Here is a 26430-nt window from a genome sequence, read left to right on the forward strand (position 1 = left end):
CTAGTATACTTTTTTATTTATCCGAATTTTCTTCAACCAATTTTGGTCTTTAATGCAGAGCCGACAGACAAGTTCCTTACTTTTCCGCCTTCCACTTGCCTATTCCATTTTTGCGGTAATGCTGCAATTAGTTGGTTGTAATTTTGTTGTGTTATTTGTTCTGTATTTTCTGGAGGATTAAACTGAAATTGCAACCAACCTTCCATGGCTTGTTTTAAAAATAGTGATATTGTGGAGATTATTTCTTTTTCAAATAACCAAAAGTGAAAGGTTGTAATCTGAATAAAGGGAAAAGGCCATTCTTGAACATGGGTTGAGACATTCTTACTAATCTACTAGAGAACCAGTTCTGATTTAAGTATAGCTTGTGTATGACTCACGCCTTTAGTGAGAGGTCTAATGCTTTAATATTTAATAAATTCATATTCATTATATAAATAGGGCCGTTAATTTTTTTCTAGCTTGCAGTTCCAAATAAAATGGAACACTTTTTGCTCATATAATTTTAAAAAACAGGTCGCTAGGTGCAGGCAAGACCATAAGCAAATAGGTAAACTGGGATATGACTAAAGCGTTAATCAGGATGATCTTTCCACAAATAGACAGATATTTTCCTTTCCATTGTAGCAAGATCTTATGTATTGTAGTGAGAATTTCTTTCTATAGGGATATGTATACAGAGTATGTCCACATCACCGCCAGACCATTTTATTGGTAAACTACACAGTAATGTAAAAGTTAAATTTTTTTGTGATCCAATACGTAATAAAGTACATTTACCATAATTTGGCTGTAATCCAGAGAGGTTAGAAAAAGTATCTAGATCATCTATAAGGCTGTGGAGGGACCTAAATTGTGGATTTAAAAGAGAACATGAATCATCAGCGTACAATGACACCTTTGTTTTTAAGCCCTGGATTTCTAACCCCTTGATATTATTGTTGGATCTGATTTTAATAGCTAACTTTTTTAGCTAACTAATTTTGATGGCCATAATAAATAGATATGCCGATAGTTGACAACTTTATTTTACTCCTCTTGACAGTTTAATACTTTCTGAGAAATTGCCATTATTTACTATTTTACACCTAGGGTTACTGTACATAACTTTAACCCATTTTATAAGAGATTCTCCAAAATTGAAATATTCCAGGCTATATAAATTCCAGTCGTACTTTATCAAAAGCCTTTTCAAAGTCTGCTATGAATTCCAGGCCTGGTTTCCCAGATGTTTCATAGTGTTCTATTGTTTCCAGTACTTATATTATATGTCCAATGTATCATCCATGTAAAAAAAACCTGTCTGATTAGGATGAATAATATCCGACAATACCTTTTTAATTCAATGCGCTATGCATTTTGCTAGAATTTTGCATCACAACACTGAGGTGTAAGGGGTCTCAAATTTTTTTTATGGACTGGATCTTTATATTTACCTCTTGGATCCTGTTTCAGTAATAATGAAATCAGACCTTCTTGTTGAGTATCTGATAATCTACCATTTTTATAGGAGTGGTTAAAACTTGCTAATAACAATCCTCTGAGTATATCAAAGGTTTGGGATACCTCCACTGGTATGCCATCCGGCCCTGGAGTTTTCCCAGACATACATTTTTTTTAGTGATCCAATTGACATTTTAGTCATTTAGCAGACGCTCTTATCCAGAGCGACTTACAACTAGTGAGTGCATACATTTTTCATACTGCCCCCCCGTGGGCTTTAAAGGCTTTAATTGCATCAAGAAGTTCCTCCTCTGTAATTTGGCCTTCACTTGAGTCTTTCTGTACAGCTGTTAATTTTACGTTATCAATAGAAAGAAATCCATACAATTAACTTTGGTTAGTGGAGATGGAGGAGACTGAAACGAAAACATATGATTAAAGTACTTTGCTTCCTCTTTCAAAATATTGTTTGGTGAATCATGGGCGACTCCGTCGTTTGTAACAAGTTTCAGTAAATTATTTTTGGTAGTATTTCTATGTTGAAGATGAATAAAGAATTTGGTGTATTTTTCCTCATATTGCATCCGGTTTACTTTATTTGTGTAATATATTACACTTTTCTTTTTTCTTTTCTCTGAATAAGTTCCTCCATTTCTTTTTGTGTTTCCTCTAACTTATTATGTGCCTCTATGGTACAGTTTTTATTGCTATCTATCTGTACTGTTAGACCTTCCTTTTCCTTTGTTAATATGGAATCTTTTGACCTAAATTGCTTTTGCTTTAAAGGTGAGTATTGAATTGCATGGCCTCTAAAGGCACATTTAGAAGTGTCCCATACAATGAGGGGAACTGCTGTACCTATGTTATGTTGGAAAAAGTCAGTTATAAATTATTCTGTCCTAGTTAAAAACAAGTTATCATTCAATAGGATTACATTTCCAATATCCTCGCCCACATGGAAATTCTGTAAGAGTAATGGATATGCCAATTATTTGATGGTCTGACCTCATTCTGTCCGCTATCAACACTTTTTAAACTTTTGGTGCCAGCAAGAATGAAATAAGAAAGTAGTCAAGACAACTAGCTTGATTGAGCCGCCGCCATGTACATTACCGTTCAAAAGTTTGGGGTCACTTAGAAATGTCCTTGTTTTCAAAAGTGACCCCAAACTTTTGAACGGTAGTGTATATCTCACCAGGTCAGGATATTTAAGCCTCCATATATCCACTAGTTCCAATATATCCATGACATTCGTGATTTCCTTAAGTGCATGAGGGTGATAGTTTGTAGTGTATATAATCTCCCACCATAATAATAGTCTTGTATTGCTTGTAGGTTTGATACATTATATATTTTCAAAGAAGTGTGGATCATCATTATTTGGACTGTATAGATTAATGAGCCATATCTGTTTATGGTCCAATTACATATTTTAAATCATCCATCTAACTTGCGGATCTGTTTGGACAATTTGCACATTCAGATAAAAACAAATGTTGATATCATCACCCCTTTTGAGTTTCTTTGCCAATGGGAGAAATATATTTCACCCCCCCCCCCCCCCCCCCCCCCCCCAGTCCTTTTTCCACTCTACTTCATCTAATATTGTTGATGCACTCAGAGTCAACAACAGGGCATTGAGATGGGCTGTTAGTAAAGATGTGAAAAGTTTGAGGGGGGCTTGACTTGTAGACAGTCTAGTTGTGTATTGTTGTGTATGAGCACCTACAGTTGTGCTGTTGAGTAGACGAGCACTGCCAATAATAGTGAATAGCTAGAAGAGTACACTATCAGCCTCTCTCCCACATGCCAAAGAACTGACTGCAGGGGTGTGATAAGTTTGAGGAGCACTTGACTTGTAGACGGTTTAGTGAATTGGTGATTTTGTTTTCTCAAGAGGGTACTGTGCTTTTATAAATACATTTGACTATCCTGGCTTGTTTCAAAGTCAGATGAACTTGAGCTTATTCCAGGCTGAAAGCTTTCATCCAATGGGCTCTGTACTACTAAAGCTGGTGTCAAGGTCATCGTCATCAGCAGCAGGATTAGTCTGTAGGACACACAGTAGTCAGTGATTAGCCAACAGTTTACTACTTTTCCCCCATCAATATACACTCAATACAAACGTACTATATCCACCCACCCCCCTAATGTCAATAGGTCATGCATACTAACCTTCACACACAATACCGACCCCCAACAGACACCAGCCAGTCACCCACACCATCCCCTCCTTACTAATACCTGTTTTTCTCCAATTTAGACTTCAAGCCATGCAAATAAGCCTCCATAATACAGAGAAAACTACAGTAGAAGTTGTAGCCTACTTGTAAACACTCAAACTATGACAACAAGACACAGACCATGTTTATGCCTAGCTCCAGTATATTTACAGTGAGGGAAAAAAGTATTTGAGCCCCTGCTGATTTTGTACGTGTGTCTACTGACAAAGAAATGATCAGTCTATAATTTTAATGGTAGGTTTATTTGAACAGTGAGAGACAGAATAACAACAAAAAAATCTAGAAAAACGCATGTCAAAAATGTTATAAATTGATTTGCATTTTAATGAGGGAAATAAGTATTTGACCCCCTCTCAATCAGAAAGATTTCTGGCTCCCAGGTGTCTTTTATACAGGTAACGAGCTGAGATTAGGAGCACACTCTTAAAGGGAGTGCTCCTAATCTCAGTTTGTTACCTGTATAAAAGACACCTGTCCACAGAAGCAATCAATCAATCAGATTCCAAACTCTCCACCGTGGCCAAGACCAAAGAGCTCTCCAAGGACCTTGTGGAGTTGCAATGATCATGAGAATGGTGAGGAATCAGCCCAGAACTACACGGGAGGATCTTGTCAATGATCTCAAGGCCGCTGGGACCATAGTCACCAAGAAAACAATTGGTAACACACTATGCCGTGAAGGACTGAAATCCTGCAGCGCACGCAAGGTCCCCCTGCTCAAGAAAGCACTTATACAGGCCCGTCTGAAGTTTGCCAATGAACATCTGAATGATTCAGAGGAGAACTGGGTGAAAGTGTTGTGGTCAGATGAGAACAAAATCGAGCTCTTTGGCATCAACTCAACTCGCTGTGTTTGGAGGAGGAGGAATGCTGCCTATGACCCCAAGAACACCATCCCCACCGTCAAACATGGAGGTCGAAACATTATGCTTTGGGGGTGTTTTTCTGCTAAGGGGACAGGACAACTTCACCGTATCAAAGGGACGATGGACGGGGCCATGTACCATCAAATCTTGGGTGAGAACCTCCTTCCCTCAGCCAGGGCATTGAAAATGGGTCGTGGATGGGTATTCCAGCATGACAATGACCCAAAACACACGGCCTAGGCAACAAAGGAGTGGCTCAAGAAGACGCACATTAAGATCCTGGAGTGGCCTAGCCAGTCTCCAGACCTTAATCCCATAGAACATTTGTGGAGGGAGCTGAAGGTTCGAGTTGCCAAACGTCAGCCTCGAAACCTTAATGACTTGGAGAAGATCTGCAAAGAGGAGTGGGACAAAATCCCTCCTAAGATGTGTGCAAACCTGGTGGCCAACTACAAGAAACATCTGACCTCTGTGATTGCCAACAAGGGTTTTGCCACCAAGTACTAAGTCATGTTTTGCAGAGGGGTCAAATACTTATTTCCCTCACTGTATTTGCTCATCATGGAGTCATGGAAAGATTTAGTAGATTTTAGTAAGATTTTAGAAGGCGACATACTCCAGTTCCTGGTACTGAGCTGGATGTTGATGCCTCTGCAGATGTTGATGGGATCGGACTCTAAATAGAACACAGTCATGTTAGCCTCTGAGGTAGTTAGTTTACTAGCTACCGTAACTTAATGAAGCTAACGTTAGCTTGAAAAGTTACAAATCACATCCCCAAATAGCAGCTACCTAATTAAAATGATATGCTTTGGAATGTCTAGTCAGCGTATTATGAAAGCTAGCTAGATTTGTGTTTAGATAAACAAATGTAGTTCGCTAGCTAGCTACAGTAGCTATTTACAGTGCCTTCGGAAAGTATTCAGACCCCTTTACTTTTTTCCACGTTTTGTTATGTTACAGCCTTATTCTAAAATGGATGAATCTACAGTGCCTTGCAAAAGTATTCATCCCCCTTGGCATTTTTCCTATTTTGTTGCATTACAACCTGTAATTTAAATAGATTTTTATTTGGATTTCATGTAATGGACATACACAAAATAGTCAAAATTGGTGAAGTGAAATGTAAAAAATAACTTGTTTCAAGAAATTATACAAAATAAATAACGGAAAAGTGGTGCGTGCATATGTATTAACCCCCTTTGCTATGAAGCCCCTAAATAAGATCTGGTGCAACCAATTACCTTCAGAAGGTACATAATTAGTTAAATAAAGTCCACCTGTGTGCAATCTAAGTGTCACATGATCTGTCACATGATCTCAGTCTATATACACCTGTTCTGAAAGGCCCCAGAGTCTGCAACACCACTAAGCAAGGGGCACCACCAAGCAAGCGGCACCATGAAGACCAAGGAGCTCTCCAACCAGGTCAGGGACAAAGTTGTGGAGAAGTACAGATCAGGGTTGGGTTCTAAAAATATATATCAGAAACTTTGAACATCCCACGGAGCGCCATTAAATCCATTATTAAAAAATTGAAAGAATATGGCACCACAACAAACCTGCCAAGAAAGGGCCGCCCACCAAAACTCATGGACCAGGCAAGGAGGGCATTAATCAGAGAGGCAACAGAAAGACCAAAGATAACCCTGAAGGAGCTACAAAGCTCCACAGCGGAGATTGGAGTATCTGTCCATAGGACCACTTTAAGCCGTACACTCCACAGAGCTGAGCTTTACGGAAGAGTGGCCAGAAAAAAGCCATTGCTTAAAGAAAAAAATAAGCAAACACGTTTGGTGTTCGCCAAAAGCCATGTGGGAGACTCCCCAAACATATGGAAGAAGGATGAGACTAAAATTGAGTTTTTTGGCCATCAAGAAAAACACTATGTCTGGCGCAAACCCAACACCTCTCATCACCTGAGAACACCATCCCCACAGTGAAGCATGGTGGTGGCAGCATCATGCTGTAGGGATGTTTTTCATCGGCAGGGACTGGGAAACTGGTCAGAATTGAAGGAATGATGGATGGCGCTAAATTCAGGGAAATCCTTGAGGGAAACCTGTTTCAGTCTTCCAGCAGGACAATGACCCTAAGCATACAGGGCGGCAGGTAGCTTAGTGGTTAAGAGCGTTGTGCCAGTAACCGAAAGGTCGCTGGTTCTAATCCCCGAGCCGACTAGGTGAAAAATCTGTCGATGTGCCCTTGAGCAAGGCACTTAACCCTAATTGCTCCTGTAAGTCGCTCTGGATAAGAGCGTCTGCTAAATGACTAATTATAATTATAATTATTATAATTATATACTGCTAAAGCAACACTCAAGTGGTTTAAGGGGAAACATTTAAATGTCTTGGAATGGCCTAGTCAATGCCCAGACCTCAATCCAATTGAGAATCTGTGGTACGACTTAAAGATTGCTGTACACCAGCGGAACCCATCCAACTTGAATAAGCTGGAGCAGTTTTGCCTTGAAGAATGGGCAAAAATCCCAGTGGCTAGATGTGCCATGCTTATAGAGACATACGCCAAGAGACTTGCAGCTGTAATTGCTGCAAAAGGTGGCTCTACAAAGTATTGACTTTTGGGTGGTGAATAGTTATGCATGCTCAGGCTTTCAGTTGTTTTTCTTATTTCTTGTTTGTTTTGCAAAAAAAAAAAATTAGCATATTGAAAGTGGTAGGCATGTTGTGTAAATGAAATGATACTAACCCCCAAAAAATCAATTTAATTCCAGGTTGTAAGGCAACAAAATAGGAAAAATGCCAAGGGGAGTGAATACTTTCGCAAGCCAATGTATATGTCCATGATATCTCATCCAGACAAGTAAACTAAATATCTTGTTTGTATTTTCAATATGAAGTCCATCAGGACTTGCCAGACAGTGACGTCAGTGAGTGACTCGTCAGTAGCCTACCGAATTGCATCGGTAAGAGAGCTGTTCATTTGGCTTCCTAATTTGCATACTGGCAGGCTGTTTGGTGATTATTTTGAAAAGAAGGTTGACGACATCCGCTCGTCATTCCAAGATGCAAGGTGCCGATAGACATGATCGCCCTGTTCATGGCTCCTAAGCAACTGTGCTGTATTTTTATTTAATTATTTTTGCTCACCTTATTAGCTCAGAACGTCCCTGCATTATTACATACAGCCGGAAATAACTTTTGGATATCAGAGAGACGGTAACTCACCAGCATTTTGACCAGAAATAAGACTTTCCCGAATTGGATATTTTATTCGTACCCCCCTAGGGAATTCCACTTATCCCAGAGACTGCTCCAAGACGCCGCCGGCGGAGAAGAGGTATTCGGAGTGGACTCTTAGTCTGACTCAGGAGGCATGCATACCACCCACCGCTTCTGATAATATTACTCGCTAATTAATGTTACGTTTCTGGACAATAAAGTAGACTAGCTCAGGGCGAGGACCTCCTTCCAGAGAGACATCAAGGACTGTAACCTACTCTGTCACGGAATCATGGCTCTCTCCGGATATACTCTCCCCATCCATACAGCCAGCTGGGTTCTCAGTACATCGCGCAGACAGGAATAAAGAACTCTGTGGGAAAAAGAAAGGCGGAGGTGTATGTTTCATAATGAACTACTCATGGTGTGATTGTGGTAATGTACAGGAACTTAAGTCCTATTGTTCACCCGACCTAGAATACCTCACAATCAAATGCCGACTGCATTGCCTCGCGAGAGAATTCTCTTCGGTCATCGTCACAGCCGTTTATATAGCCACTCAAGCTGATGCCATGACGGCTCTCAAGGAACTACACTGGACTGTGTGCAAACTGGAAACCGCATATCCTGCGGCCGCATTTATTGTAGCTGGGGACTTTAATAAAGCAAATCTGAGGAAAACGCTACCAAAGTTTTATTAACGAATCGCCTGCGCCACTCGCGCTTCAAAAACTCTCGACCAATACTAATGTCCCTTCCGGGACAGCTACAAGGCCTTTCCTCCCCCGCCCTCCCTTCACCAAATCAGATCACGCCTCCATCCTGCCCCTCCCTTCCTATAGGCAGAAATTCAAACAGGAAGTACAAGTGATAAGGACTGTTCAACGCTGGTCTGACCAATCAGAATCCATGCTTCAAGATTGTTTTGATCACGTGGACTGGGATATGTTCTGGGTTGCCATTAAGAATAACATTGACGTATACACAGACATGGTGACTGAATGCATCAGGAAGCTTATAGGGGATGTTGTTCCCACTGTGACAATTAAAACCTATCCAAACCAAAAACCGTGGATTGATGGCAGCATTCGTACAAAACTGAAAGCGCGAACCATGGCAAGGTGACTGAGAATATGGTTGAGTACAAACAGTCCAGTTATGCCCTCCGTAAGGCAATCAAACAGGCAAAACACAGTGCCGCCGTCTTGGGCCACCACTGCTCCCATGGACTGTGAGCTCTCGTTCTCCGTGGCCGAAGTGAGTAAGACATTTAAGTGTGTTAACCCTCGCAAGGCATCCCTAGCCGCGTCCTCCGAGCATACGCAGATATTTTACTACAGCTCAGTCTTCAACACCATAGTACCCTCCAGACGGTGTGGTGAAGGCGCAACAGCGCCTCTTCAACCTCAGGAGGCTGAAGACATTTGGCTTGGACCATAAGACCCTCACAAACTTTTACAGATGCACCATTGAGAGCATCCTGTCAGGTTGTATCACCGTCTGGTATAGAAACTGCACCGTCCTCATCCGCAGGGCTCTCCAAAGGGTGGTGCAGTCTGCCCAACGCATCACCGGGGGCACACTGCCTGCCCTCCAGGACATCTACAGCACCCGGTGTCACAGGAAGGCAAAGAAGATCATCAAGGACCTCAGCCACCCGAGCCACGGCCTGTTTACCCCGCTACCATCCAGAAGGCGTGGTCAGTACAGGTGTATCAAAGCTGGGACCGAGAGACTGAAAAACAGCTTCTATCTCAGGGCCATCAGACTGTTAAATAGTCACCACTAGCCAGCCCCCGCCCAGTACCCTGCCATGAACTTTAGTCACTGTCACTAGATGGCTACCACCCAGTTACTCTACCATGCACCTTAGAACAGCGCCGGAGAAGATGGCTGCCGTTTTACAGCCCTCTAACCAATTGTACTATTATGTGTGTTTTTCCGCGTTATTTGTCATTTATTTTGTACATAATGTTTCTGCCATCGTCTCTTATAACCAAAAAGAGCTTCTGGATATCAGGACAGCGATTACTCACCTTGTATTGGACAAAGATTTTGTATTCAACGAGGCGGCCGCAAAGGATATCATACAGATACCCGACAAGGCCCAAATCCCCGTCATTCGCATGAGGAAGAGACGGAGATAACGTGGACGTAGGTCGGGGTGCCTTGTAAGGATCCGACGGCGAGCGAGTAAACTGCCGCTCCCATCAATCCTATTAGCCAATCTTCAATCATTGGAGAACAAATTGGATGACCTAAGATTACGGTTATCCTACCAACGGGACATTAAAAACTGTAATATCTTATGTTTCACCGAGTCGTGGCTGAACGACGACATGGATAACATACAGCTAGCGGGCTATACGCTACATCGGCAGGATAGAACGGCTGACTCCGGTAAGACAAGGGGTGGCGGTCTGTGTATATTTGTAAACAACAGCTGGTGCACGAAATCAAATACTAAGGAAGTCTCGAGGTTTTGCTCGCCTGAGGTAGAGTATCTTATGATAAGCTGTAGACCACACTATTTACCAAGAGAGTTTTCATCTATATTTTTCATAGCTGTCTATTTACCACCACAAACCAATGCTGGCATTAAGATTGCACTGAATGAGCTGTATAAGGCCATATATCAACAGGAAAACGCTCATCCAGATGCAGCGCTCCTAGTGGCCGGGGACTTTAATGCAGGGAAACTTAAATCCGTTCTACCTAATTTCTACCAGCATGTTAAATGTGCAACCAGAGGAAAAAAAACTCTAGACCACCTTTACTCCACACACAGAGACGCATACAAAGCTCTCCCTCGCCCTCCATTTGGCAAATCTGACCATAACTCTATCCTCCTGATTCCTGCTTATAAGCAAAAACTAAAGCAGGAAGCACCAGTGACTCGGTTAATAAAAAAGTGGTCAGATGACGCAGATGCTAAGCTACAGGACTGTTTTGCTAGCACAGACTGGAACATGTTCCGGGATTCTTCAGATAGCATTGAGGAGTACACCACATCAGTCACTGGCTTCATCAATAAGTGCATCGAAAATGTCGTCCCCACAGTGACCGTACGTACATACCCCAACCAGAAGCCATGGATTACAGGAAACATCCGCACTGAGCTAAAGGGTAGAGCTGCCGCTTTCAAGGAACGGGACTCTAACCCGGACGCTTATAAGAAATCCCGCTATGCCCTCCGACGAACCATCAAACAGGCAAAGAGTCAATACAGGACTAAGATTGAATCGTACTACACTGGCTCTGACGCTCGTCGGATGTGGCAGGGCTTGAAAACTATTACAGACTACAAAGGGAAGCACAGCCGCGAGCTGCCCAGTGACACAAGCCTACCAGACGAGCTAAACCAATTCTATGCTCGCTTCGAGGCAAGCAACACTGAAGCATGCATGAGAGCACCAGCTGTTCCGGATGACTATGTGATCACGCTCTCCGTAGCCGATGTGAGTAAGACTTTTAAGCAGGTCAACATTCACAAGGCCGCAGGGCCAGACGGATTACCAGGACGTGTACTCCGAGCATGTGCTGACCAACTGGCAAGTGTCTTTACTGACATTTTCAACATGTCCCTGACTGAGTCTGTAATACCAACATGTATCAAGCAGACCACCATAGTCCCCGTGCCCAAGGACACTAAGATAACCTGCCTAAATGACTACCGACCCGTAGCACTGACGTCTGTAGCCATGAAGTGCTTTGAAAGGCTGGTCATGGCTCACATCAACAGCATTATCCCAGAAACCCTAGACCCACTCCAATTTGCATACCACCCAAACAGATCCACAGATGATGCAATCTCTATTGCCCTCCACACTGCCCTTTCCCACCTGGACAAGAGGAACACCTACGTGAGAATGCTATTCATTGACTACAGCTCAGCATTCAACACCATAGTGCCCTCAAAGCTCATCACTAAGCTAAGGATCCTGGGACTAAACACCTCCCTCTGCAACTGGATCCTGGACTTCCTGACGGGCCGCCCCCAGGTGGTAAGGGTAGGTAACAACACATCTGTCACACTGATCCTCAACACGGTGCTCCTCGGGTGCGTGCTCAGTCCCCTCCTGTACTCCCTGTTCACCCATGACTGCATAGCCAGGCACGACTCCAACACCATCATTAAGTTTGCCGACGACACAACAGTGGGAGGCCTGATCACCGACAACGATGAGACAGCCTATAGGGAGGAGGTCAGAGACCTGGCCGTGTGGTGCCAGGACAACAACCTCTCCCTCAACGTGACCAAGACAAAGGAGATGATTGTGGACTACAGGAAAAAAAAGAGGACTGAGCACGCCCCCATTCTCATCGACGGGGCTGTAGTGGAACAGGTTGAGAGCTTCAAGTTCCTTGGTGTCCACATCACCAACGAACTATCATGGTCCAAACACACCAAGACAGTCGTGAAGAGGGCACGACAAAGCCTATTCCCCCTCAGGAGACTGAAAATATTTGGCATGGGTCCTCAGATCCTCAAAAAATTCTACAGCTGCACCATCGAGAGCATCCTGACTGGTTGCATCACCGCCTGATATGGCAACTGCTTGGCCTCCGACCGCAAGGCACTACAGAGGGTAGTGTGTACGGCCCAGTACATCACTGGGTGCCAAGTCTAGGTCCAAAAGACTTCTCAACAGCTTCTACCCCCAAGCCATAAGACTCCTGAACAGCTAATCATGGCTACCCGGACTATTTGCACTGCCCCCCCACCCCATCCTTTTACGCTGCTGCTACTCTGTTAATTATTTATGCATAGTCACTTTAACTCTACCCACATGTACATATTACTTCAACTACCTCAACTAGCCGGTGCCCCCACACATTGACTCTGCACCGGTACCCCCCTGAATATATAGCCTCCCTACTGTTATTTTATTTTACTTCTGCTCTTTTTTTCTCAACACTTTTTTTGTTGTTGTTTTATTTAAAAAAAAAAAATGCACTGTTGGTTAAGGGCTGTAAGTAAGCATTTCACTGTAATGTCTGCACCTGTTGTATTCGGCGCATGTGGCCAATAAAATTAGATTTGATTTGATTAGAGGCTGCTTCGGAAAGTATTCAGACCCCTTGACTTTTTCCAAATTTTGTTACATTACAGCCTTATTCTAAAATGTATTAAGTAACAACAAATCCTCAGCAATCTACACACAATACCCCATAATGACAAAGCGAAAACAGGTTTTTAGACATTTTAGCAAATTTATAAAAAAGTATTAAAAATTTTTTCTCTCTGTCATATCCTCAAATGGTCTCTCCTTTCATTGCTATGCGGATGACACTCAACTACTTTTCTCCTTCCCCTCTTCTAACACCCAGGTGGCGACAAGCATCTCTGCGTGCCTGGCAGATATCTCAGCTTGGATGTTGGCCCACCACCTCAAGCTCAACCACGACAAGACGGAGCTGCTCTTCCTCCCAGGGAAGGCCTGCCCGCTCCAAGACCTCTTCATCACTGTTCACAACTCCATGGTGTTCCCCTCCCAGAGTGCAAAGAACCTTGGCGTTACCATGGTCAACTGTCATTCTCTGCAAACATCAAAGAAGTGACTCGCTCCTGCAGGTTCATGCTCTACAAGTATGATCCCAACTCACACAGGAACTGGCTCAGGTCCTAATCCAGGCACTTGACATTTCCCATCTGGACTACTGCAACTCACTGTTGGCTGGGCTCCCCGCTTGTGCCATCAAACTCCTGCAGCTTATCCAGAAGCTGCAGCCCACCTGGTGTTCAACCTTCCCAAATTGTCCCATGTCACCCAGCTCCTCCGCACACTATATTGGCTTCCAGTCAAAGTTCGCATGCACTACAAGACCATGGTACTTGCCTACCGAGCAGCAAGAGGACCTGCCCCTCCCTACTTTCAGGCTCTGCTCAGCAGACACTTACAGGATTCTTTAATTACCCAGTGCAGTCAAAATTCAGTTTTTCCTGTGTTTTTATCATATTGTACAACAGCTGATGAAACTAACAAGTAAAAGTGTGAAAAAATGTGATCAGTGATATTTCCTGATAGTTGCTGGTTGAAAATACAATCTAGCATTAGAATGTACCAGAATGTTCCCCAGCCCAGGGAGCATGGCTGGCTACTTTTTCTATTTGGCTGGCTACTCCATGTGCTTGTGGAAAACACTGCGCTTGGTATGCCTAGACTGCAAAGTGCTACAGTGCAGATGATTCAGTAGATCACTGGGGCCGAGCTCCCTGCCATCCAGGACCTCTATATCAGATAGTCAGAGTAAGGCCCCAAAAATTGCCAAAGACTTCTGCCACCCAAGCCATAGATGTTCACTCTGCTAGCGTCCGGCAAATGGTGCCAGAGCATCGGCTCTCGAACCAACAGGCTCCGAGACAGCTTCTTCCCCCAAGCCATAAGACTGCTAAATAGTTAATTAAATGTCATGGACCACCTAATGACGTTTTACTCCCTCTAGTGGACAGTCTTTAAATTGTCTTTGGTTGCACTTCCTGTGGTCGCGAGGGGAGAAGACGAATCCAGAAAACGGTTGTTGTTAGAGGAATGGTGAACTTATAGCTATGTAAAATGTTCATACCTTCTTCATCCTGTCTTTGACAGCCCTTATGCTGGCACCATACATCCTGTATGTCTTTATATGCTTTGTTGTTATTTAGTAATTTTTTCTACTTTTTGCGGCCTCAAATAGATCGCTAGCCAAACGGTGCTAACCGTTAGCCCTCAGCCATTGCCATAGAGATGTATTGTTTAGCCTAGTTTTTCACTAGCCCTATTCAAATGTATGTAGCTACTATTTTCCTAATCCTATATACTTTGTATGCAAATGCATGTTTATATCAGAATACTTAAATATTCTACAAACCTGTAATTGACCAACACAGTGTTGTTTTGTCACTGTCACGTGTCCCCCTGCTTAAGCCAGTACATGTCCAGGCCCGTCTGAAGTTTGCTAGAGTGCATTTGGATGATCCAGAAGAGGACTGGGAGAATGTCATATGGTCAGATGAAACCAAAATATAACTTTTTGGTAAAAACTCAACTCGTCGTGTTTGGAGGACAAAGAATGCTGAGTTGCATCCAAAGAACACCATACCTACTGTGAAGCATGGGGGTGGAAACATCATGCTTTGGGGCTGTTTTTCTGCAAAGGGACCAGGACGACTGATCTGTGTAAAGGAAAGAATGAATGGGGCCATGTATCATGAGATTTTGAGTGAAAACCTCCTTCCATCAGCAAGGGCATTGAAGATGAAACATGGCTGGGTCTTTCAGCATGACAATGATCCCAAACACACCGCCCGGGCAATGAAGGAGTGGCTTCGTAAGAAGCATTTCATGGTCCTGGAGTGGCCTAGCCAGTCTCCAGATCTCAACCCCATAGAAAATCTTTGGAGGGAGTTGAAAGTCCATGTTGCCCAGCGACAGCCCCAAAACATCACTGCTCTAGAGGAGATCTGCATGGAGGAATGGGCCAAAATACCAGCAACAGTGTGTGAAAACCTTGTGAAGACTTACAGAAAACGTTTGACCTGTGTCATTGCCAACAAAGGGTATATAACAAAGTATTGAGAAACTTTTGTTATTGACCAAATACTTATTTTCCACCATAATTTGCAAATAAATTCATTAAAAATCCTACAATGTGATTTTCTGGATTTTTTTTTCTCATTTTGTCTGTCATAGTTGACGTGTACCTATGATGAAAATTACAGGCCTCTCTCATCTTTTTAAGTGGGAGAACTTGCGCAATTGGTGGCTGACTAAATACTTTTTTCCCCCACTGTATCTCCCCTGACGTGGGCATGTTTTCAAAACAGACTCCTTTAGTCGTACTGTATTCCATATAAGGCATCCAGACCTTATGAAAGTTGCCCAGTATACCCTTAATCTTGTAATACATCCAATCTAGTGATACATAACTTGACATTTTGGCAGGATAACCAACCTTCCAATTAATGGCAATGCATTTCTTAGCCGCTATAAATGCTTGGTTGCATAGTTGCAAGTCTCCAGTCAACATTTCCAATCAAACAAAAACAGGGAGAAGGGATAATCTGTAGACATGCTGAGATAAAAGAACATACTCTTTGCCAAAATTTTGCCAGCCTTCACAAGACCATAGCATATGCATATATGTCTCCTTTTGTGATTTACACCTCCAGCAGAGGAATTACATTTCTGAGTGCATGTAATTCAGTTTCACTGGCATATAGTACGTTCTATGGATGGCCTTAAACTGCAGAAATTTATGTCTGAGATGATATGAACATGACTGGGCATTCAAACATATCTGTATCCATTCATCATCATCAATATGATGAATGGAAAGCTTTTGATATTATTGACCATAACCTGGGATTTCAGCCTCTGCCATTTCGTGGATTCAGAGCTATCTTTCTAATATAACTCAAAGAGTTTTCTTTAATGGAAGCTTCTCTAATGTCAAACATGTAAAGTGTGGTGTACCACAGGGCAGCTCTCTAGGCCCTCTACTCTTTTCTATTTTTACCAATGACCAAATACTGGCATTAGACAAAGCATGTGTGTCAATGTATGCTGATGATTGAAGCATATACGCATCAGCAACCACAGCTAATGAAGTCACTGTAGCCCTTAATAAAGAGTTGCAGTCTGTTTTGGAATGGGTGGCCAGTAATAAACTGGTCCTGAACATCTCTAAAACTAAGAGCATTGTATTTGATACAAATCATTCCCTAAGTTCTAGACCTCAGCTGAATCTGGTAATGAATGGTGTGGCTGTTGAACAAGTTGAGGAGACTAAATTACTTGGCATTACCTTAGATTGTAAACTATCATGGTCAAAACATATACAGTTGATGTCGGAAGTTTACATACACTTAGGTTGGAGTCATTAAAACTTGTTTTTCAACCACTCCACAAATTTGTTGTTAACAAACTATAGTTTTGGCAAGTCGGTAAGAACATCAACTTTGTGCATGACACACGTAATTTTTTCAAAAATTGTTTACAGACATATTATTTCACTTATAATTCACTGTATCACAATTCCAGTGGGTCAGAAGTTTACATACACTAAGTTGACTGTGCCTTTAAACAGCTTGGAAAATTCCAGAAAATTATGTCATGGCTTTAGAAGCTTCTGATAGGCTAATTGACATAATTTGAGTCAATTGGAGGTGTACCTGTGGATATATTTCAAGGCCTACCTTCAAACTCAGTGCCTCTTTGCTTGACATCATGGGAAAATCAAAAGAAATCAGCCAAAGAATAGTAGACCTCCACAAGTCTGGTTCATCTTTGGGAGCAATTTCCAAATGCCTGAAGGTACCACGTTCATCTGTACAAACAATAGTACGCAAGTATAAACACCATGGGACCACACAGCCGTCATACCGCTTAGGAAGGAGACGCGTTCTGTCTCCTAGAGATGAACGTACTTTGGTGCGAAAAGGGCAAATCAATCCCAGAACAACAGCAAAGGACCTTGTGAAGATGCTGGAGGAAACAGGTACAAAAGTATCTATATCCACAGTAAAACGAGTCCTATATCGACATAACCTGAAAGGCCGCTCAGCAAGGAAGAAGACACTGCTCCAAAATGCCATAAAAAAGCCAGACTACGGTTTACAACTGCACATGGGACAAAGATCGTACTTTTTGAAGAAATGTCCTCTGGTCTGATGAAACAAAAATATAACTGTTTGGCCATAATGACCATCGTTATGTTTGGAGGAAAAAGGGGGTGCATGCAAGCCGAAGAACACCATACCAACCGTGAAGCACGGGGGTGGCAGCATCATGCTGTGGGGGTGCTTTGCTGCAGGAGGGACTGGTGCACTTCACAAAATAGATGGCATCATGAGGAAGGAAAATTATGTGGATATATTGAAGCAACATCTCAAGACATCAGTCAGGAAGTTAAAGCTTGGTCGCAAATGGGTCAACCAAATGGACAATGACCCCAAGGATATTTCCAAAGTTGTGGCAAAATGGCTTAAGGACAACAAAGTAACGGTATTGGAGTGGCCATCACAAAGCCCTGACCTCAATCCTATAGAACATTTGTGGGAAGACCTGAAAAAGCGTGTGCGAGCAAGGAGGCCTACAAACCTGACTCAGGTACACCAGCTCTATCAGGAGGAATGGACCAAAATTCACCCAACTTATTGTGGAAGGCTACCCAAAACGTTTGACCCAAGTTAAAAAATTTAAAGGCAATGCTACCAAATACCAATTGAGTGTATGCAAACTTCTGACCCACTGTGAATGTGATGAAAGAAATAAAAGCTGAAATAAATCATTCTCTCTACTATTATTCTGACATTTCACATTCTTAAAATAAAGTGGTGATCCTAACTGACCTAAAACAGGGAATTATTACTAAGATTAAATGTCAGGAATTGTGAAAAACTGAGTTTAAATGTATTTGGCTAAGGTGTATGTAAACTTCCGACTTCAACTGTAGATTCAATGGTTGTAAATATGGGGAGAGGTCTGTCCGTAATAAAGCGATGCTCTGCTTTTTTGACACCACACTCCAAAAAGCAAGTACTGCAGGCTCTAGTTTTGTCTAATCTTGATTATTGTCCAGTTGTGTGGTCCAGTGCTGCAAGGAAAGACCTAGTTAATCTGCAGCTTGCCCTAAACAGAGCGGCACATCTTGCTCTTCATTGTAATCAATGGGCTGACATAAATACTATGCATGCCAGTCTCTCTTGGCTAAGAGGTGAGACTGACTGCATCCCTTCTTCTTTTTATAACAAACATTAATGTGTTGAAAATCCCAATTTACATAGTCAACTTACACACAGCTCTGACACACACACTTACCCCACCAGACATGCCACCAGGGGTCTTTTCACAGTCCCCAAATCCAGAACAAATTCAAGAAAGCGTACAGTATTATATAGAGCCGTTATTGCATGGAACTCCGTTCCATCTCATATTGCTCAAATAAACAGCAAACCTGGTTTCAAAAAACAGATAAAGCAACACCTCAAGGCACAATGCCTCTGCCCTATTTGACCTAGATAGTTTGTGTGTATGTATTGATATGTAGGCTACGTGTGCCTTTAAAACATTTTTTATGTAGTTCTGTCCTTGAGCTGTTCTTGTCTATTAATGTTCTGTATTATGTAATGTTTCATGTTTTGTGTGTACCGCAGGAAGAGTAGCTGCTGCTTCTACCAGGTCTTCCTCATATTTTTGCTTTACATGTTTTATATGATTGGGAAAAGCCTCTTATCAACCCTTGATACAGTTTGGAAATCAACTTTGGAGGATTGTCAGACTGCCTTAAAATAACATCTGACTTGTCCAGTATTTGCTGCACAGAGAGAATAAAGTGTTGTATCTGCAAAAATTCACCTCACCTCCGTCACAGACTGGTCTTACCTAGCTGTCTGACCCTGCTGAGACCCCTGTCACCATCTGATCCTCCTAAAATGAGGCATGACAAAGAATGACCTTGGTGTACATTTATACATGGTATTATCCAAGAATAGAATCAATGGTTCAATATTTTAAATGACCATTATTCCCAGATCCCAGACTGTAACTTTAAGCTTAAGCTGCTGTCCTGTAGCTACTGTAGGTCTACCCATCAATTCAAGATGGAACGTTGATTCATTCACTGATATTGTTAATATACTGCAAAATTCAGCTGCGTAGACTGGACTTCCCTGGCTGTCTGACCCTGCTGGGACCCCTCCTGCGGCACTTGCGGGTCCCGACAGAGATCATTGCGGATTTTTCATGCTGCGGGCGGGAGTGGGCGGTCAGACAGATGAGTTTGGGATGAATTTTTTGTATTGATTTATTATTTGATTATTTGGAAACGGTCCTCTTTCTGCTTTGTATGTGTTAGCCTACCTATTGTATTAAAAGCACATAATTTTTGCATTATTCACACACACAGAATTTGCTGCTTCAACTTCAGTAGCCTACCTCTCCTAGTTGGGCGTGAGAGTTCAAGTGCGCCTAGTATGTGTGGTTTCATTGGGCAGAGAATCACTTTGCAGTTCACTTGAATATGAAATTAACTTAAATATGATTAGACTGTAGTTTACTAGGGTCTGCAAATAAATATTGATAATGGAAAGAAGTGGAGGGCGCTCAACCAACGTGAGTCGAAGTGCAATATTTTTAAAAAAAATCCTCACTGAAAAGGAAAAGGCACAACGAGCACATAGGTTAGGCTACAATAGTGAGCGCGCATTGCACCTTTTCAGTTTCAGTAAGTATTGATTACCCATTTATTTGTCTCTGCCTGCAAATCGTCCTTCTAAAAGGTAGGCTATATCCTATAGGACTATGCAAAACGCAGCAAGTGTCGCTGTCATCATTATTGCTGCTTCCAGTTCAGTAGCCATACCTGCGAGATCAGGTGCGTGTGTGGTCTTAATTAAATAGACCAGGCTATAGCCTATGCATGGGTGGAGAAGCACGGGGCAGTTATCTTTCCAAGGAAATGTACTTCCTAAATAGGCCTATGATTAGGCTATAGTTTATAGTTTACTACATTGCCTAGAAATAGGCCGAAATATTGATCACCCATATTTCTCAGTCTGAAAATCTTCCCACTCCTAAAAGGTAAAATAGCTGGGATCCTGGTTGGTAGGTGTGCTGAGTCACATACGCCTAAAATAACATTGCGGGACTGCGGTCAGGTTCGGGACCAGTTCTTGCGGTAGCGGGTGGGAGTCGGAGAGAAAGCCAGCGGGTGTGGGCGGGAGCGGGATGAAGAAATCGGTCCCACGCAGACCTCTACTGTGCACCATGACAGTGAAGCCTGTAACTTTAGAGCTGTTTATTACAGTGTCAGTGTGAAAAGTAGGGAATTAGCTAGGGAAACGGACAGATCAATAACGTTACATTGCTATACTGACTAATAAAACTCACATTGTATTGAAAACACGTCAGAATATCAATCTTCAATCATTTGGCGATGGTTTCATCGTTTGATTCAGGTCTAGTGTGATTGAGGCAAAAATAATAGTTCATCTTAGCCAACTTTTGGCCAACGGTACATCAACTGGTGAAAGCTAGCCAAGTTCATTTACTTCTGAAACGGGACAAAACAAAGGCTACAAAACATTTCCATACGAACAACAGCTGTTAGATAGCAATATGAGGTGGCTATTATTACTATCTGACAGATAACTAGAGGCTAGAGCTGACCTGGCTGTGGTAGCTACTACTAGCTAGCATTCACCTCAATTGAGGGGATGAAATATTAGCTAACGTTACTGTACATGTCAGTTACAATACTAGCTCAGCACTGCGAATAAACCCTAGTTTCGTTTTATTCTGTTAAGTTAAACAGCAGTTACCTTGCCAGCTACATCAGTCAACTAAAGAGTTGCCAGTTTCTGCTATGCTTGCTTTTAAAACTCGGTGAAGGAGTGCAACACATACACACTGAACTATGTTCAACTCTCCTGTGCTGGTTCAGCCAGCCTTCCAGAAGCTTTGCCTTCACACAGCCTGTCAGCCCGTTCTGTGGTGTCCACACGGTCCTAAATCCAGCCGGCTGAACACTCCAAACAGCTTACCCGACTGCTCGGAGGCATCTGTATGGTCCTAAAGCACACCATTGACGATTTGTGTATCACATTGCAATGATAAAACTGGTGGGGCCGAAAATGCAATTTCAGACCCCCCCCTTCCCCAGTGAAAGTTGCGCCCCTGGATTCAATGCTTCAAAATCATGCCAAAATAACAAAGAAGATACTGGTTGATGAGCTAAGTTAGCTAGCAAGATAGCTATGACCGTTACCAGTGTGCATGCACAAAAGCATGACGACACATTGTATCGATGTCAAGAAGGCATGCAGAACGGACTAGCTCTCTGGGACTGGACTTCCCCATCTAGCTAGCTGGTAGAAAAAAAATGCCTGTACACAGACGCATAGCCCATACAATTATATTTTGTTGTAGTCAATGATGATACATCTTGCAAAGTAAATACCTGCATCAAATATATCTCATTGCATTGCATGCTAGTGCATAAAATCTTTAGTTGTGTTTTTTTGCATAGGAATGGGGACTCAAGCTTGTGAAAGGGGAATACACATTTGTGATAGCTAGTGACCGAGGATGAAAAACCCGGTTACCACTAATGTCCTCATATACCCATATTTAGATCAAATGCACTTGATTTTTAATGTGTGAATGACAAGCCCATTCAATCCACACTGAACAAAAATATAAACGCAACATGTAAAGTGTTGGTCCCATGATTCATGAGCTGAAATAAAAGTTCCCAGAAATTTTCCATACGCAAAAAATGCTTATTTCTCTAAAATGTTGTGCTAAAATGTGTCTACATCCCTGTTAGTTAGCATTTCTCCTTTGCCAATATAACCCATCCACCTGACAGGTGTGGCATATCAAGGAGCTGAATAAACAGCATGATCATTACACAGGTGCACCTTGTGCTGGGGACAATAAAAGGCCACTCTACAATGTGTAGTTTTGTCACACAACACAATGCCACAGATGTCTCAAGTTTTGAATGAGCGTGCAATTGGCATGCTGACTGCAGGAATGTCCCCCAGAGCTGTTGCCAAAGAATTTAATGTTCAATTTTCTACCATTAGCCACCTCCAACGTCGTTTTAGAGAATTTGGCAGTATGTCCAACCGGCCTAACAACCGCAGACCACGTGTATAGCGTCGTGTGGGTGAGCGGTTTACTGATATCAACGTGAACAGAGTGCCCCATGGTGGGGTTATGGTAAAGGCAGGCATAAGCTATGGACAACGAACACATTTGCATTTTATCGATGGCAATTTAAATGCACAAAGATACCGTGACGAGATCCTGAGGCCCATTGTCGTGCCATTCATCCACCGCCATCACCTCATGTTTCAGCATGATAATACAAGGCCCCATTTCACAAGGATCTGTACGCAATTCCTGGAAGCTGAAAATATCCCAGTTCTTCCATGGCCTGCATACTCACCAGACATGTCACCCATTGAGTATATTTGGGATGCTCTGGATCGACATGTACGTGTACAGCGTGTTCCAGTTCCCGCCAATATCCAGCAACTTCGCACAGCCATTGAAGAGGAGTGGGACAACATTCCACAGGCCACAATCAACAGCCTGATCAACTCTATGCGAAGGGGATGTGCATGAAGCAAATGGTGGTCACACCAGATACTGACTGATTTTCTGATCCACACCCCTATCTTTAAAAAAAAAGTTATCTGTGACCAGAAGATGCATATCTGTATTCCAAGTCATGTGAAATCCATAGATTAGGGCCTAATTAATTTGTTTCAGTTGACTGATTTCCTTTGTATGAACTGTAACTCAGTAAAATCTTTGAAATTGTTGCATGTTGCGTTTATATTTTTGTTAAGTATATTTTACGGTATCTATAATAAGCTTTATTTTTTATACTCAGCTTCATACTTCAAATCATTTGTCTTCATGAATTGTTTCATGTGAGCTTGGTTGCATCCCCCATCTTAAAGTGTAAGAAGGCATTTGATATCACAAAGTATGCTGTGTTTCCATTTCTCCTGGATTGTAATTTCTCATTTAGTTATCCCCACCTCACCCCAGAAATGCAAATCACTTGTCAAATCAGTTTACAGAGAAAATACATAGATGTACAGTATGTATGTGTCTAACAGATCCATAACTGTTCTCAAAAATGTCCCAGATATTGTATGTTAATATACAAATCATATGCATTAGCAACATTTTACATCAGTGCAGCTAGCTAGTGGACACTCTCTGTAGTAGTGGTCGTATGATTGGTTTCTCCCGAACCATAATTTCTGTTCCCCCCTCGGTGTTCACTGTTTATTGTGATCTGATAGGTCCCTGAAAACTGTCTCCAATTCTTTCCTGTGCAAGAACTACGAGCCAAATGTCAGAGGAATTGTGGACTATGTATTGAGACAGTCCATCTCTGGTAACCAACATCCCAGCCAGCATCAACATAGTGTTGTTGTAGTAGGCTATGTAATGGGAAAAGAGGGATTTAAACACAAAGCTGACATTTTCCACTGAATATCAATCAGTTTTCCAAGAAGTTCCCTCAGTTGGCGGTCTTCCAAGGTCTTGTCGAGATAAACATTTCTGCCACTACAATAGAAATATGTGCATATTCTAAATGTCAAATACATTTTTAGGCTATTGGAACAAGCTGTAGCAAATTGTAATATCAGGAGTAGGCCTACACAGCATTAAAATTGGACTGAAAGATGTACAATGCAGAAGTTTCTCCACCATTTCCTGGTTTGCTAAAATTCTAATAGTGTGATGAGTACTGAGTATACGAAGAGGCAGGACACAGACACAGGAATTAACAAGGTAAAGGTTTACTTACAATAAGAACGAGAATAACAAAGAGCGAGTAAACGACACCACGCTAACAATTACACAGAACAATGAACGAACAGTCCAGGTGATGAGATGATGAGGTTCAGGTGCGCTGGAGGTGATTAGGGTGCGTTGGGTTTCCATTCCTGTGTTTGCCGAGATGGTGCGCTCAGACCGGTGGCTCAGTAGACCGGCGAATCAGAGCGCCGGAGGGAAGCAAAGGGAGGAGACGTGACAGTACTCCCCACCCCCGGACGCGCTCCCGCCGCTGGACGTTGCCGGCCAGGAGGATGACCCAGAGGACGAGGAGCGGGTCGGTCAGAGCGGCGACGGTGGAAGTCCAGAATTAGGTTGGGATCCAGAATGTCCCCAGCCGGAACCCAGCTCCTCTCCTCAGGGAATGCCCCTCCCAGTCCACCAGGTAACGGAGCCATCCCCCACAGAACCTGGAGTCCAGCAGATCCCTCACAGCATACGCCGGACTCCCGTCAATGTCCAGGGGCGGAGGGGGCGTACCCCGGGGGACAGCATCCGCTAGAAGACCAGGAACCACCGGCCTGAGGAGAGACACATGAAAAGTAGGTGAGGGGGAAGGAGCAGCCGGTACGACACCTCATTAATCCGCCGGAGGACCTTAAACGGCCCCACAAACCGGGGGCTCAGTTTCTTGCAGGGCAGGCAGAGAGGGAGGTTTTGAGTGGACAGCCTGACGTGATTACCAGGCTGGAATATGGGAGCCACACCGCGGTGACGGTCAGCTTGGTCCTTCTGCCGACGAATGGCCCTCTGGAGACGGACATGGGCGGCATCCCAGACCTGTCCGGCCATGCGGAACCACTCGTCGACAGCGGGCGCATCGGTCTGGCTGGGTGTCCAAGGGGCCAGGGCCGGCAGGTACCCCAGGACGCATTGGAAGGGAGTGAGACACGTGGAGGAGTGAATGAGGGAGTTCTGGGCATATTCTGCCCAGGGAAGAAACCTCGCCCACTCACCCTGCCAGTCCTGACAGTGGCAACGAAGAAACCTCCCCAGCTCCTGGTTCATGTGCTCCACCTGCCCATTTGACTGAGGCCTATACCCGGAAGTGAGGCTGGCCGTGGCCCCGATCTTCTCCAGGAAAGCTTTCCACACTCGGGGGGTGAATTGTGGGCCACAGTCCAAGACGATGTCCTCCGGGAAGTCCATAGTGCCGGAAGACCTGTTGGAACAGGACCTCAGCGACCTGGAGAGCAGAAGCAAGACCAGTTAGTGGCAAAAAACAGCATGATTTTGAGAACCAATGAGAGATTTTGAGAAACGTTGAGAGACGGGGGCAGGATAGGACCCCCCAGAGCCTTCCTCTCTCCGGTATGGTGCATCCTATAGGATTATTTTATGTATCATTATGGCATATGTAGGGAGATGCCAAAGGTAAAATATAATAAACATGTTTGATATTTTATAATCCAGATACCTGCTTAAATAAGGAATATAGACATGAAGTATATGTTGTGTTTTAAATGAATGCATGTGTTCCTTCACAGAGGCTCTTAAACAGTGTGCATTACATTAGTTTTTTAAGAAGGGGCCTAAGCCACGCAGCCAATAGAATGATAGAATGAGAGGCTTCATATAGAAAAAAAGCATTCATGACATTTTGGAGTGGATAATGTGTAACAGCTGGACGTTGAAAAATAGGGGTGGTGCAGAGTGCAGAACAAAAAAAAAAGTTAGGAATGTATGCATGTTTTTTCTCATATGTGTGTATATAAGAGATCTATAAGCCAGAAGGAGACAGTTGTTCCATGGAGCAAGCTCAGGCTTTGTTATGCAATAAAGTCTAAATTCTTGAATTCACAAGCTCCGGTGTCTTGAGAGATATTTTTGAGTTGATTATCTCTTAGTCAAATATTTCTATGACATAATTTGGCGAGCTTGTCCAGAAGTTGAAAAATAGGGATCAGAGACGGTGTACATCTGCAGTTGTGAAACGGCTTGGACGGACCATACAAACAAAAGCGGCCGCTTTTAAGAGGTAAGCCAAGTTCTTACTTATATAGTATAAAGTTTGTGTGGTTCGATCTGGGGCTCGGCAACATCTGCAGAAATACCTAGTATGTCTCTCAAAATATAAGAACCAGAAAATTAGACACTGGGAGCTTTTCAATTTAAAATACATGCTAAATGATAAAAAAAGCCTCGAGGGTTGCAATAAGTAGAAAATAGTATAAATAGGTCTGCCTGGGTTGGTGTAGGTCAGTCATTGTGGTTGAGTGGGGTGGGTTATCTGTCTCGTTTGAGTTGATCATTTGGTCAGTATGAATGCATCTGTTTGACTAAACCGACGGTTTGACGCGTCTTGTACTTGTCAATGACACTCGGTTGTTCGACTGAACCGTTTCTT

This window comes from Coregonus lavaretus (genome assembly GCF_964263955.1).
Source record: "Coregonus lavaretus genome assembly, chromosome: 15".
Lineage (NCBI taxonomy): Eukaryota > Metazoa > Chordata > Actinopteri > Salmoniformes > Salmonidae > Coregonus > Coregonus lavaretus.